Here is a 16,115-nt window from a genome sequence, read left to right as displayed (position 1 = left end):
TTGTTATCATGCTGATGAGGGCCCAAATGGATCTCTCTCTCCAGTAATTTATTTACTGATTTACCTAACCCTCCATTGACTCCTTCATTATCTATGTATAATTTAAGGCAGCTATTCATTCTCTTCTGCCTATAAATCTCTTTTCTACCTATAAATCTCGTTTCTTCTCCTAAATCACTTTTTTAACTATATATATATCTCTTTTCTACCTATGTATAGCTTTTTTCATATAAATCCCTTTTCTAACTATAAATCACTTTTTTTCCTATATCTTTTCTACCTATAAACTTTTCTACTATAAATCTATCTTTTCACTTATCTACCCATCATTATCTATTTAACTGTGCATCAAGTGTATCTATTGAATCTATTTGTTTACCCTATCTATCCCATCTATCTATCAGCACTTATCTATGTATCTAGTCTATTAGTCTATTTGTCCACTCATCTATTCTTCTATTCACATACTACTCCCTTGGCTGTCAGGATCCAACTGGGTTGTTGGGGAGAGAACATCCCCTTTAAGTCAGAAAACCTTGGGTGTTCTCAGGCGTGTCACAATGGGCATGACACAATGAGGTCTCCATGGAGAAGGTAAGCAAAGCAAATGCTCATCAGATGAGGGTAGTGCTCACCTGGTATGTGGGTTTTTTTTCTTTTTAAAAATTGTTTGAGGAAAGCTTTTTATTTACAAAACATATGAAGGGGTAAGTTTTTAACACTGACCCTTGCAAAACCTTCTCTTCCAACTTTTCCCCTCCTTCCTTTTACCTCTTCCCCTACATGACAGGGAAGATGACAGGGGATTCACATGTTAAATATATGAAAATATATGCTTAATCCAATGTATGTAAAAATATTTATACAATTATCTTGCTTATGCATAGATTGTCTTCCTAGTTCTTTTTGTTGACATCATTTTCCCCAATAGAATATAAACTTTGCGGGCAAGACCATTTTGTTTTTACCTTTATGTCTCCAGGGTCTAGTGAAATATACGACCCCTAGTAAGTATGTAATATATGTTTGCTCCTTGTTTAATTGAGCTTTGCTGATTGAGTAGTCTAAGGAAGATGGATGAGGTGGGCTACCAGATGAATGATATGGTCACAAAGGACACAGGGACCAGAAACTGGGGACATGAGTAGAAGCACCAGCGGGAAAGGGAGCCAAGCCCACATATTGCTCTTGGGATGGAGCCTAGGGTTTGGCTGCAAAGCAGAAGGAGCTAGGGCCACGGTTAAGACCCCAGACCGCTTCATCCGGTACCTTTCATCATGTAGAATTTGGAAAACACCCCATTGAACGCTGCAGATCTAGAATCCCCTTGTTAATTAGGCCAGGGTTGTCTGTACAAGACAAGATCTGTTTCAATCTCGCCTCTATTTTGCTGACCTGTTGCCTCAGTTTCTTTAACTGAGAGAGTGGATATTAGCACCTACCTCCCAGTGATGTTCAGGAGAGAATATGTGTAAAGTGCTTAGCACAGTGCTTGGTACATAGGAGTTTAATAAATGCTTGTTTCCTTAATAAATATTGGTAAATCGGAAGTGATTCGAAGTGGAAAAATGGCAGAGCTACCAAGGAAAAACTCCAACAGTTCTTGCCCTCAAGAAGGTGGTTTTCTGTAGATGAGACCCTCCAAGCCCAAGCCCAGAAGTGGAAAGCCCAAGATGGAGGATGAGAAGGTGCTGTCAGAGAGCAATCCAGACCTCCTCCTCTTCCACCCCCTGGGAGGATTCCCAAGGCCAAGCTAAGGACTAGCTCTGGAAGCCGGCTTGACTGGCTTGTCCAGGGTCTTCTGGGGCCCTTCAGCCAATTAAGGCTGCATCCTGCTTGGGAGTTAGTTTGGTTTCATTTTCTTGCCAGAGCCTGTACATCAATTCCCAAGAGGTATTGTTCCAGCTTTATCAATCAGTGCAAACATCTTTTGTGGCTAACCTGATGTTTGCCACTATCTATGGAATCAAATCAGACGGGGTTTTCCCATCTCCAATCTTGCCGTCTCCAGAGCACCCATTTGCTTTTCTAGCACTCTTACTATCCCCCTTCTTCATCCAGGGGATTTAGGTTCCCAGCTTCTGAAGAAAGGTTAGATTTTCAGAAACAGAAGTTTGACATTTCAGTCATATAGATTATAATGAGCACAAGTCAGGCAGAAGAAACTTCAAAGGGGGAATGGGGGGCTCTAGCACAAGCCTGTGGGGACACCAATTATTTTCTGGCTCAGCCTTCCCCTAGAGCTGAGGGGAAGCACCTGGATGCAAATCTCTAAGCCAGTCCCTTGTCATTCTGAATTGCCCTTCTGGTGTAGAATGGCTGCTCTGCTCCTCCAGGAAGATCCAAAAGACTTCAGCAGGGCCAGTTCCGAGCTTCTCTGGAACTTCTCTGGCTAGAACACAACAGCCCTGCTGCTTGTTAACCCCCACTACCTCTTTGCTCCCAGATTTTCAGACGGTCCCCAGCCTCTGATGGCAAAGGGCCTGCTTACAGTTTTTTCACAATCTCAAAGAAGAACAAATCTGCCTCCCTCTCTTATTCCCAAACCCAGATAGGATAGCCAGCTTTACCCATCAGCAGTATGGGCTAGCTGCAAATAAGGGAAAAATGTTGTTTACCCAATAAGTTTGCCAACAAGTATTTCTTTAGGATTAACCAGCTGGCAAATATAATCATCAGATAGTAAAGAAGAAACTGGGAAATATCACTAATCATGTGGGAGCTGAAAGAATGACAACTTGAAACTTTTGGAAACAGAAAAAAAACATTTTTTATTTTTAAAAACACATCAAACTCAGAAACATCATCTCTCCCCTTCCCCCCACCAGTACAATAAACTCCAAAGTATAGATATCAAAACTCCCCAACAATCAAACTCAGAAACATCCTCTCTCCCCTTCCCCCCACCAGTGCAATAAACTCCAAAGTATAGATCAAAACTCCCCAACAACAATCTAAATCCCGTTTCAAGTAGATTTCCAAAGACATGTTTTCAATATCGCCAGAATCTGGTCACTCTGGCTTCAGTATCTCCTTTGCTTCAATATTGACTTATAGGTTGCCTGAAAAGATAAAATGTTAAAGCATAAGTGAAAGATATGTGTCCATTTGATATACTGGAAAAACCATCCACGAACTGCTATATTTTGGGGGGGGGGGTTGTATGTATATTTTAATCCAGCTATTCATTCTCTTCTGCCTATAAATCTCTTTTCTACTTCTAAATCCCTTTTTTTAATCTAAAAATCTCTTTTCTACCTATAAATGGCTTTTCTTCCTATAGAGCTGTTTGCTACCTATAAATCACTTTTCTTCCTATAAATCACTTTTCTACCTATAAACTTTTCTACTATAAATCTATCTTTTCACTTATCTATCCATCATTATCTTTTTAACTATGCATTAAGTGTATCTATTCAATCTATTTGTTTATCTTCTCTATCCCATTCATCCATCACCAGGAATCTATGTATCTAGTCTATCAGTCTATTAGTCCACTCATGCATTCTTCTATTCACATACTACTCCCTTTGCTGTCAGGATCCAACTGGGTTGTTGGGAAGAGAACATCACCTTGAAGTCAGAAAACTTTGGGTGTTCTCCGGCATGTCACAATGAGCATCACACAATGAGGTCTCCATGGCCAAGGTAAGCAAGTCAACTGCTCATCTGATGAGGATTGTGCTCAGGCTTTATGCGGAAGTCTTCTTTTAACAATATTTTTTAGGAAACCTCTTTATTTAGAAAACATATGGACTTCCGGACAAAGGAGTAGTGGCAGTAGTAGGAGGTGGAGGCGTAGAAGAAGTAGGAGTAGTAGGAGTAGTAACAGTAATAGGAAGAGGAATAAAAGTAGTGATAGAAGTAGTAAAAAGAGTAGTAATGATAAAATAGTAATGGTAGTAGTACTAATAATAATAGGAGTAGGAATAATAGTAGTAGAAGAAGTAGTAATAGCAACAGTAATAATGATAGGAATAGGAGTGAAACTAGTAGGGGTAGGAGTAGCAGTAGCAGTAGGAGTAATAGTAATAGTAAAAGTGGTAGTAGAAATAATAGTAGTGGTAGTAAAAGGAGTATTAATAGTAATAGGAGCAATGATAGTACTAGTAGCAGGAGGAAGAGATCTAGAAGGAATAATAACAATAATAAGAGTGGCAGTAATTGTAGTAGTTGGTGGAAGAGTAATAGTAGTAATCGTAGGAGTAATACTAATAGGAGTAGGAAGAGGAGTAATAGTAGTAATAATAATAGGGGTAAGAGTACAAGTAATAATAGTAGTAGTAAGAGAATTATCTGACCTTTACACAGTGCTTCACCATCTCCCGAATTCTATAGATCATCTCCTCAAATGCTACCCCTAAGGCTCAGACCAAGTCTTGTGGGAACAGCCAGACTCTCCCATCCTTGGGCCAGGGAGATGCATGTCCTGTTATTTCGGGTTCGGTACCTGTGTTCCAGGCTTCAGGGAAGAAACGAGATCTTTCAACATTTTGGCTTCTGATATTGTCACCCCACCAACCACAAAGAGGATCTGGAGTGGATGGTCACCTGGATGAGGGCGGCTCACCTCTAACAGTCACCACAACAAGGATGGGGTCAGCCCTCAGAAAAGAATGCCAGGTTAATGTTGCTACAAATGAACTATATAAAATCCAAGAGAAAATATATGACTCATTAATGATCAAATACAGATCTTTCATTAGGACACAATGTTGCTAGATTTTCACTGTGGAATCACAATTTTAGAACTGGAAATGTAGTTTCCTAGTGGTCATGGAGCTCAACTATCTCATTTAACATGTGAGGAAACTGAGGCTCAGGGAGTTTAAAGTGATAATATAAAGTCATGAAAGTAAGAAATAAACAGCAGAGCAAAATACCACTTGTTTAATGTTACTTTATTACAGTGTCTTTCCCCTACCCCATCCCACCACCTTTTTTTTTTTTTTTTTTAAGAGTTAATATGTTTAGTTATAGGTTAGAAGATTGGAGTATGGAAATATACACACACATATATGGACACCCATACACCCATATATAATGAACACTTAGAGGTAACACGATAGTATTAACAGGATCTGTTTGAATCTTGTCTCTGCCACTTACAACTTGTATGCGCTTGAACAATATATTAACTATACTAAACCTCCTTGTGTCTCAGTGACTTTCTTTGTAAAATATGGAAGTAGAAACCCTGAAATATTGCTGCCAGCTCAAAATCCACGATGCTGTGACTCTACTTGAAAACAAATAGTTCTCAGAGGCTTATCCTCTGTGGAGCAAACATGATTGTATCATTCCCAATTTACAGAGGAGGAAATTGAGGCAAACACAGATTAAGTGACTTGCCCAGAGTCCTACAGCTGGTGTTTGAAATCAGTTGCTGATTCAAGGGAGGTCCAACAGTGTTATCCACTGAACCAGCCAGCTGCCTATAATTTTAGAAAAAGTCTTCATCTATATGTAATTGAATTTAACAAGCATTTATGAAACCTCTAATATGAGCAAGTCATCTTTTTTCTGGGAACCAGCCATAGGATGAGGAAAAAGAAAATAGTTTCCGAACTAAAAGAATTTGCTTTTGTTTGTTTGTTTGCTTTTAAGTGTAGGCTCTCTATTTCCCAGATTATTTGTACTTCTAGTATATATATATAGGGCTAGTCAGCAACCAGGCCCTACCTTGATCTCCTATTAACACTGACTGCAGGAGGGAAGCTGCAGGTACATTATCTCTATGTAGATGCTTTACCTTCATGAACAGGTTAAATCCCGTTTTAAGTCGATCCCGAGGCTTAAGATGCGTTCAATATCGCCAGCATCTGGTCACAACTGGTTCAGTATCTCCTCTGCTTCAGCAGTGGCTTATAGGATGCCTGAAAAGGTAAAATGTTACAGCATAAGTGAAAGATATGTGTCCAATTGATCTACTAGAATAACCATCCACAAAATGCAATTTTGGGGGGGGCGTGGGGGAAGAGGGGAAGAAGGAGAAGTCAACAATTTCCCAAGCCAGATAGAAAGCAACCATTTTAGCTTCTATAATATTGAAGAATAAAATATAATAGTTTAATACTGACGTGAAGGCAGTCTCAATCTATGACAGCAGCCCTTGGTATCATGCTGATGAGGGCCCAAATGGATCTCTCTCTCCAGTAATTTATTTACTGATTTACCTAACCCTCCATTGACTCCTTCATTATCTATGTATAATTTAAGGCAGCTATTCATTCTCTTCTGCTTTTAAATCTCTTTTCTACCTATAAATCTCGTTTCTTCTCCTAAATCACTTTTATAACTATATATATCTCTTTTCTACCTATGTATAGCTTTTTTCATATAAATCTCTTTTCTAACTATAAATCACTTTTTTTTCCTATAAATATCTTTTCTACCTATAAACTTTTCTACTATAAATCTATCTTTTCACTTATCTACTGATCATTATCTATTTAACTATGCATCAAGTGTATCTATTGGATCTATTTGTTTACCCTATCTATCCCATCTATCTATCAGCACTTATCTATGTATCTAGTCTATTAGTCTATTTGTCCACTCATCTATTCTTCTATTCACATACTACTCCCTTGGCTGTCAGGATCCAACTGGGTTGTTGGGGAGAGAACATCTCCTTTAAGTCAGAAAACCTTGGGTGTTCTCAGGCGTGTCACAATGGGCATGACACAATGAGGTCTCCATGGAGAAGGTAAGCAAAGCAAATGCTCATCAGATGAGGGTAGTGCTCACCTGGTATGTGGGTTTTTTTTCTTTTTAAAAATTGTTTGAGGAAAGCTTTTTATTTACAAAACATATGAAGGGGTAAGTTTTTAACACTGACCCTTGCAAAACCTTCTCTTCTAACTTTTCCCCTCCTTCCTTCCACCTCTTCCCCTAGATGACAGGGAAGATGACAGGGGATTCACATGTTAAATATATGAAAATATATGCTTAATCCAATGTATGTAAAAATATTTATACAATTATCTTGCTTATGCATAGATTGTCTTCCTAGTTCTTTTTGTTGACATCATTTTCCCCAATAGAATATAAACTTTGCGGGCAAGACCATTTTGTTTTTACCTTTATGTCTCCAGGGTCTAGTGAAATATACGACCCCTAGTAAGTATGTAATATATGTTTTCTCCTTGTTTAATTGAGCTTTGCTGATTGAGTAGTCTAAGGAAGATGGATGAGGTGGGCTACCAGATGAATGATATGGTCACAAAGGACACAGGGACCAGAAACTGGGGACATGAGTAGAAGCACCAGCGGGAAAGGGAGCCAAGCCCACATATTGCTCTTGGGATGGAGCCTAGGGTTTGGCTGTTAAGACCACGGTTAAGACCCCAGACCGCTTCATCCGGTACCTTTCATCATGTAGAATTTGGAAAACACCCCATTGAACGCTGCAGATGCAGAATCCCCTTGTTAATTAGGCCAGGGTTGTCTGTACAAGACAAGATCTGTTTCAATCTCGCCTCTATTTTGCTGACCTGTTGCCTCAGTTTCTTTAACTGAGAGAGTGGATATTAGCACCTACCTCCCAGTGATGTTCAGGAGAGAATATGTGTAAAGTGCTTAGCACAGTGCTTGGTACATAGGAGTTTAATAAATGCTTGTTTCCTTAATAAATATTGGTAAATCGGAAGTGATTCGAAGTGGAAAAATGGCAGAGCTACCAAGGAAAAACTCCAACAGTTCTTGCCCTCAAGAAGGTGGTTTTCTGTAGATGAGACCCTCCAAGCCCAAGCCCAGAAGTGGAAAGCCCAAGATGGAGGATGAGAAGGTGCTGTCAGAGAGCAATCCAGACCTCCTCCTCTTCCACCCCCTGGGAGGATTCCCAAGGCCAAGCTAAGGACTAGCTCTGGAAGCCGGCTTGACTGGCTTGTCCAGGGTCTTCTGGGGCCCTTCAGCCAATTAAGGCTGCATCCTGCTTGGGAGTTAGTTTGGTTTCATTTTCTTGCCAGAGCCTGTACATCAATTCCCAAGAGGTATTGTTCCAGCTTTATCAATCAGTGCAAACATCTTTTGTGGCTAACCTGACCTTTGCCACTATCTATGGAATCAAATCAGACGGGGTTTTCCCATCTCCAATCTTGCCGTCTCCAGAGCACCCATTTGCTTTTCTAGCACTCTTACTATCCCCCTTCTTCATCCAGGGGATTTAGGTTCCCACCTTCGGAAGAAAGGTTAGATTTTCAGAAACAGAAGTTTGACATTTCAGTCATATAGATTATAATGAGCACAAGTCAGGCAGAAGAAACTTCAAAGGGGGAATGGGGGGCTCTAGCACAAGCCTGTGGGGACACCAATTATTTTCTGGCTCAGCCTTCCCCTAGAGCTGAGGGGAAGCACCTGGATGCAAATCTCTAAGCCAGTCCCTTGTCATTCTGAATTGCCCTCCTGGTGTAAAATGGCTGCTCTGCTCCTCCAGGAAGATCCAGAAGACTTCAGCAGGGCCAGTTCCGAGCTTCTCTGGAACTTCTCTGGCTAGAACACAACAGCCCTGCTGCTTGTTAACCCCCACTACCTCTTTGCTCCCAGATTTTCAGACGGTCCCCAGCCTCTGATGGCAAAGGGCCTGCTTACAGTTTTTTCACAATCTCAAAGAAGAACAAATCTGCCTCCCTCTCTTATTCCCAAACCCAGATAGGATAGCCAGCTTTACCCATCAGCAGTATGGGCTAGCTGCAAATAAGGGAAAAATGTTGTTTACCCAATAAGTTTGCCAACAAGTATTTCTTTAGGATTAACCAGCTGGCAAATATAATCATCAGATAGTAAAGAAGAAACTGGGAAATATCACTAATCATGTGGGAGCTGAAAGAATGACAACTTGAAACTTTTGGAAACAGAAAAAAAAACATTTTTTATTTTTAAAAACACATCAAACTCAGAAACATCATCTCTCCCCTTCCCCCCACCAGTACAATAAACTCCAAAGTATAGATATCAAAACTCCCCAACAATCAAACTCAGAAACATCCTCTCTCCCCTTCCCCCCACCAGTGCAATAAACTCCAAAGTATAGATCAAAACTCCCCAACAACAATCTAAATCCCGTTTCAAGTAGATTTCCAAAGACATGTTTTCAATATCGCCAGAATCTGGTCACTCTGGCTTCAGTATCTCCTTTGCTTCAGTATTGGCTTATAGGTTGCCTGAAAAGATAAAATGTTAAAGCATAAGTGAAAGATATGTGTCCATTTGATATACTGGAAAAACCATCCACGAACTGCAATATTTGGGGGGGGGGTTGTATGTATATTTTAATCCAGCTATTCATTCTCTTCTGCCTATAAATCTCTTTTCTACTTCTAAATCCCTTTTTTTAATCTAAAAATCTCTTTTCTACCTATAAATGGCTTTTCTTCCTATAGAGCTGTTTGCTACCTATAAATCACTTTTCTTCCTATAAATCACTTTTCTACCTATAAACTTTTCTACTATAAATCTATCTTTTCACTTATCTATCCATCATTATCGTTTTAACTATGCATTAAGTGTATCTATTCAATCTATTTGTTTATCTTCTCTATCCCATTCATCCATCACCAGGAATCTATGTATCTAGTCTATCAGTCTATTAGTCCACTCATGCATTCTTCTATTCACATACTACTCCCTTTTCCTGTCAGGATCCAACTGGGTTGTTGGGAAGAGAACATCACCTTGAAGTCAGAAAACTTTGGGTGTTCTCCGGCATGTCACAATGAGCATCACACAATGAGGTCTCCATGGCCAAGGTAAGCAAGTCAACTGCTCATCTGATGAGGATTGTGCTCAGGCTTTATGCGCAAGTCTTCTTTTAACAATATTTTTTAGGAAACCTCTTTATTTAGAAAACATATGGACTTCTGGACAAAGGAGTAGTGGCAGTAGTAGGAGGTGGAGGCGTAGAAGAAGTAGGAGTAGTATGAGTAGTAACAGTAATAGGAAGAGGAATAAAAGTAGTGATAGAAGTAGTAAAAAGAGTAGTAATGTTAAAAGTAATAGTAATGGTAGTAGTACTAATAATAATAGGAGTAGGAATAATAGTAGTAGAAGAAGTAGTAATAGCAACAGAAATAATGATAGGAATAGGAGTGACACTAGTAGGAGTAGGAGTAGCAGTAGCAGTAGGAGTAATAGTAATAGTAAAAGTGGTAGTAGAAATAATAGTAGTGGTAGTAAAAGGAGTATTAATAGTAATAGGAGCAATGATAGTACTAGTAGCAGGAGGAAGAGATCTAGAAGGAATAATAACAATAATAAGAGTGGCAGTAATTGTAGTAGTTGGTGGAAGAGTAATAGTAGTAATCGTAGGAGTAATACTAATAGGAGTAGGAAGAGGAGTAATAGTAGAAATAGTAGTAATAATAATAGGCGTAAGAGTACAAGTAATAATAGTAGTAGTAAGAGAATTATCTGACCTTTACACAGTGCTTCACCATCTCCCGAATTCTATAGATCATCTCCTCAAATGCTACCCCTAAGGCTCAGACCAAGTCTTGTGGGAACAGCCAGACTCTCCCATCCTTGGGCCAGGGAGATGCATGTCCTGTTATTTCGGGTTCGGTACCTGTGTTCCAGGCTTCAGGGAAGAAACGAGATCTTTCAACATTTTGGCTTCTGATATCGTCACCCCACCAACCACAAAGAGGATCTGGAGTGGATGGTCACCGGGATGAGGGCGGCTCACCTCTAACAGTCACCACAACAAGGATGGGGTCAGCCCTCAGAAAGGAATGCCAGGTTAATGTTGCTACAAATGAACTATATAAAATCCAAGAGAAAATATATGACTCATTAATGATCAAATACAGATCTTACATTAGGACACAATGTTGCTAGATTTTCACTGTGGAATCACAATTTTAGAACTGGAAATGTAGTTTCCTAGTGGTCATGGAGCTCAACTATCTCATTTAACATGTGAGAAAACTGAGGCTCAGGGAGTTTAAAGTGATAATATAAAGTCATGAAAGTAAGAAATAAACAGCAGAACAAAATACCACTTGTTTAATGTTACTTTATTACAGTGTCTTTCCCCTACCCCATCCCACCACTTTTTTTTTTTTAAGAGTAAATATGTTTAGTTATAGGTTAGAAGATTGGAGTATGGAAATATACACACACATATATGGACACCCATACACCCATATATAATGAACACTTAGAGGTAACACGATAGTATTAACAGGATCTGTTTGAATCTTGTCTCTGCCACTTACAACTTGTATGCGCTTGAACAATATATTAACTATACTAAACCTCCTTGTGTCTCAGTGACTTTCTTTGTAAAATATGGAAGTAGAAACCCTGAAATATTGCTGCCAGCTCAAAATCCACGATGCTGTGACTCTACTTGAAAACAAATAGTTCTCAGAGGCTTATCCTCTGTGGAGCAAACATGATTGTATCATTCCCAATTTACAGAGGAGGAAATTGAGGCAAACACAGATTAAGTGACTTGCCCAGAGTCCTACAGCTGGTGTTTGAAATCAGTTGCTGATTCAAGGGAGGTCCAACAGTGTTATCCACTGAACCAGCCAGCTGCCTATAATTTTAGAAAAAGTCTTCATCTATATGTAATTGAATTTAACAAGCATTTATGAAACCTCTAATATGAGCAAGTCATCTTTTTTCTGGGAACCAGCCATAGGATGAGGAAAAAGAAAATAGTTTCCGAACTAAAAGAATTTGCTTTTGTTTGTTTGTTTGCTTTTAAGTGTAGGCTCTCTATTTCCCAGATTATTTGTACTTCTAGTATATATATAGGGCTAGTCAGCAACCAGGCCCTACCATGATCTCCTATTAACACTGACTGCAGGAGGGAAGCTGCAGGTACATTATCTCTATGTAGATGCTTTACCTTCATGAACAGGTTAAATCCCGTTTTAAGTCGATCCCGAGGCTTAAGATGCGTTCAATATCGCCAGCATCTGGTCACAACTGGTTCAGTATCTCCTCTGCTTCAGCAGTGGCTTATAGGATGCCTGAAAAGGTAAAATGTTACAGCATAAGTGAAAGATATGTGTCCAATTGATCTACTAGAATAACCATCCACAAAATGCAATTTTGGGGGGGCGTGGGGGAAGAGGGGAAGAAGGAGAAGTCAACAATTTCCCAAGCCAGATAGAAAGCAACCATTTTAGCTTCTATAATATTGAAGAATAAAATATAATAGTTTAATACTGACGTGAAGGCAGTCTCAATCTATGACAGCAGCCCTTGGTATCATGCTGATGAGGGCCCAAATGGATCTCTCTCTCCAGTAATTTATTTACTGATTTACCTAACCCTCCATTGACTCCTTCATTATCTATGTATAATTTAAGGCAGCTATTCATTCTCTTCTGCCTATAAATCTCTTTTCTACCTATAAATCTCCTTTCTTCTCCTAAATCACTTTTTTAACTATATATATCTCTTTTCTACCTATGTATCGCTTTTTTCATATAAATCTCTTTTCTAACTATAAATCACTTTTTTTCCTATAAATATCTTTTCTACCTATAAACTTTTCTACTATAAATCTATCTTTTCACTTATCTATCCATCATTATCGTTTTAACTATGCATTAAGTGTATCTATTCAATCTATTTGTTTATCTTCTCTATCCCATTCATCCATCACCAGGAATCTATGTATCTAGTCTATCAGTCTATTAGTCCACTCATGCATTCTTCTATTCACATACTACTCCCTTTTCCTGTCAGGATCCAACTGGGTTGTTGGGAAGAGAACATCACCTTGAAGTCAGAAAACTTTGGGTGTTCTCCGGCATGTCACAATGAGCATCACACAATGAGGTCTCCATGGCCAAGGTAAGCAAGTCAACTGCTCATCTGATGAGGATTGTGCTCAGGCTTTATGCGCAAGTCTTCTTTTAACAATATTTTTTAGGAAACCTCTTTATTTAGAAAACATATGGACTTCCGGACAAAGGAGTAGTGGCAGTAGTAGGAGGTGGAGGCGTAGAAGAAGTAGGAGTAGTATGAGTAGTAACAGTAATAGGAAGAGGAATAAAAGTAGTGATCGAAGTAGTAAAAAGAGTAGTAATGATAAAAGTAATAGTAATGGTAGTAGTACTAATAATAATAGGAGTAGGAATAATAGTAGTAGAAGAAGTAGTAATAGCAACAGAAATAATGATAGGAATAGGAGTGACACTAGTAGGAGTAGGAGTAGCAGTAGCAGTAGGAGTAATAGTAATAGTAAAAGTGGTAGTAGAAATAATAGTAGTGGTAGTAAAAGGAGTATTAATAGTAATAGGAGCAATGATAGTACTAGTAGCAGGAGGAAGAGATCTAGAAGGAATAATAACAATAATAAGAGTGGCAGTAATTGTAGTAGTTGGTGGAAGAGTAATAGTAGTAATCGTAGGAGTAATACTAATAGGAGTAGGAAGAGGAGTAATAGTAGAAATAGTAGTAATAATAATAGGCGTAAGAGTACAAGTAATAATAGTAGTAGTAAGAGAATTATCTGACCTTTACACAGTGCTTCACCATCTCCCGAATTCTATAGATCATCTCCTCAAATGCTACCCCTAAGGCTCAGACCAAGTCTTGTGGGAACAGCCAGACTCTCCCATCCTTGGGCCAGGGAGATGCATGTCCTGTTATTTCGGGTTCGGTACCTGTGTTCCAGGCTTCAGGGAAGAAACGAGATCTTTCAACATTTTGGCTTCTGATATTGTCACCCCACCAACCACAAAGAGGATCTGGAGTGGATGGTCACCGGGATGAGGGCGGCCCATCTCTAACAGTCACCACAACAAGGATGGGGTCAGCCCTCAGAAGGGAATGCCAGGTTAATGTTGCTACAAATGAACTATATAAAATCCAAGAGAAAATATATGACTCATTAATGATCAAATACAGATCTTACATTAGGACACAATGTTGCTAGATTTTCACTGTGGAATCACAATTTTAGAACTGGAAATGTAGTTTCCTAGTGGTCATGGAGCTCAACTATCTCATTTAACATGTGAGGAAACTGAGGCTCAGGGAGTTTAAAGTGATAATATAAAGTCATGAAAGTAAGAAATAAACAGCAGAGCAAAATACCACTTGTTTAATGTTACTTTATTACAGTGTCTTTCCCCTACCCCATCCCACCACTTTTTTTTTTTTTAAGAGTAAATATGTTTAGTTATAGGTTAGAAGATTGGAGTATGGAAATATACACACACATATATGGACACCCATACACCCATATATAATGAACACTTAGAGGTAACACGATAGTATTAACAGGATCTGTTTGAATCTTGTCTCTGCCACTTACAACTTGTATGCGCTTGAACAATATATTAACTATACTAAACCTCCTTGTGTCTCAGTGACTTTCTTTGTAAAATATGGAAGTAGAAACCCTGAAATATTGCTGCCAGCTCAAAATCCACGATGCTGTGACTCTACTTGAAAACAAATAGTTCTCAGAGCCTTATCCTCTGTGGAGCAAACATGATTGTATCATTCCCAATTTACAGAGGAGGAAATTGAGGCAAACACAGATTAAGTGACTTGCCCAGAGTCCTACAGCTGGTGTTTGAAATCAGTTGCTGATTCAAGGGAGGTCCAACAGTGTTATCCACTGAACCAGCCAGCTGCCTATAATTTTAGAAAAAGTCTTCATCTATATGTAATTGAATTTAACAAGCATTTATGAAACCTCTAATATGAGCAAGTCATCTTTTTTCTGGGAACCAGCCATAGGATGAGGAAAAAGAAAATAGTTTCCGAACTAAAAGAATTTGCTTTTGTTTGTTTGTTTGTTTTTAAGTGTAGGCTCTCTATTTCCCAGATTATTTGTACTTCTAGTATATATATAGGGCTAGTCAGCAACCAGGCCCTACCTTGATCTCCTATTAACACTGACTGCAGGAGGGAAGCTGCAGGTACATTATCTCTATGTAGATGCTTTACCTTCATGAACAGGTTAAATCCCGTTTTAAGTCGATCCCGAGGCTTAAGATGCGTTCAATATCGCCAGCATCTGGTCACAACTGGTTCAGTATCTCCTCTGCTTCAGCAGTGGCTTATAGGATGCCTGAAAAGGTAAAATGTTACAGCATAAGTGAAAGATATGTGTCCAATTGATCTACTAGAATAACCATCCACAAAATGCAATTTTGGGGGGGCGTTGGGGAAGAGGGGAAGAAGGAGAAGTCAACAATTTCCCAAGCCAGATAGAAAGCAACCATTTTAGCTTCTATAATATTGAAGAATAAAATACTGACGTGAAGGCAGTCTCAATCTATGACAGCAGCCCTTGGTATCATGCTGATGAGGGCCCAAATGGATCTCTCTCTCCAGTAATTTATTTACTGATTTACCTAACCCTCCATTGACTCCTTCATTATCTATGTATAATTTAAGGCAGCTATTCATTCTCTTCTGCCTATACATCTCTTTTCTACCTATAAATCTCGTTTCTTCTCCTAAATCACTTTTTTAACTATATATATATCTCTTTTCTACCTATGTATCGCTTTTTTCATATAAATCTCTTTTCTAACTATAAATCACTTTTTTTCCTATAAATATCTTTTCTACCTATAAACTTTTCTACTATAAATCTATCTTTTCACTTATCTACCGATCATTATCTATTTAACTATGCATCAAGTGTATCTATTGAATCTATTTGTTTACCCTATCTATCCCATCTATCTATCAGCACTTATCTATGTATCTAGTCTATTAGTCTATTTGTCCACTCATCTATTCTTCTATTCACATACTACTCCCTTGGCTGTCAGGATCCAACTGGGTTGTTGGGGAGAGAACATCCCCTTTAAGTCAGAAAACCTTGGGTGTTCTCAGGCGTGTCACAATGGGCATGACACAATGAGGTCTCCATGGAGAAGGTAAGCAAAGCAAATGCTCATCAGATGAGGGTAGTGCTCACTTGGTATTGTTAGGATTACTAGGTGAGAACTCACGTTGTCTGGACAGTGACAAGGTGAGAATTCAGGTTGTCTGGACAATTACAAGGTGAGAACTCAGGTTTACTTGATAGAAGGAGCAAACTCATTGGCTGAAGTGGTTCTTCCCTGAAGCCCTTGCATTATCCCACGCCCATTCTCTGGGAGGATAAAGGAGGCAACAGTGGGCCT

At 39.0% G+C, this 16,115-nt stretch overlaps 3 long non-coding RNA genes across 3 annotated transcripts; 2 read left to right on the top strand and 1 right to left on the bottom strand.

Moving 5' to 3' along the window:
• The first annotated feature begins 484 nt into the window (after nt 1-484).
• Nucleotides 485-5,148, top strand: LOC141545797 (uncharacterized). Its single transcript, XR_012483142.1, has 3 exons — nt 485-594; nt 3,541-3,648; nt 4,339-5,148. It is a non-coding gene; the product is annotated as an uncharacterized LOC141545797 (long non-coding RNA).
• A 1,535-nt stretch (nt 5,149-6,683) lies between these two features.
• LOC141545796 (uncharacterized) lies at nt 6,684-14,058 on the top strand. The gene is made up of 4 exons (XR_012483141.1): nt 6,684-6,709; nt 9,642-9,749; nt 12,706-12,813; nt 13,517-14,058. It is a non-coding gene; the product is annotated as an uncharacterized LOC141545796 (long non-coding RNA).
• Nucleotides 8,847-15,772, bottom strand: LOC141545795 (uncharacterized). The gene is made up of 4 exons (XR_012483140.1): nt 15,237-15,772; nt 11,858-11,981; nt 10,416-10,576; nt 8,847-9,164 (listed from the first exon to the last, which is right to left on the bottom strand). It is a non-coding gene; the product is annotated as an uncharacterized LOC141545795 (long non-coding RNA).
• Between the last annotated feature and the right edge of the window lie 343 nt (nt 15,773-16,115).

This window comes from Sminthopsis crassicaudata, chromosome 6, assembly GCF_048593235.1.
Source record: "Sminthopsis crassicaudata isolate SCR6 chromosome 6, ASM4859323v1, whole genome shotgun sequence".
Classification (NCBI taxonomy): domain Eukaryota; kingdom Metazoa; phylum Chordata; class Mammalia; order Dasyuromorphia; family Dasyuridae; genus Sminthopsis; species Sminthopsis crassicaudata.
This window is presented reverse-complemented; position numbering and strand designations above follow the sequence as displayed.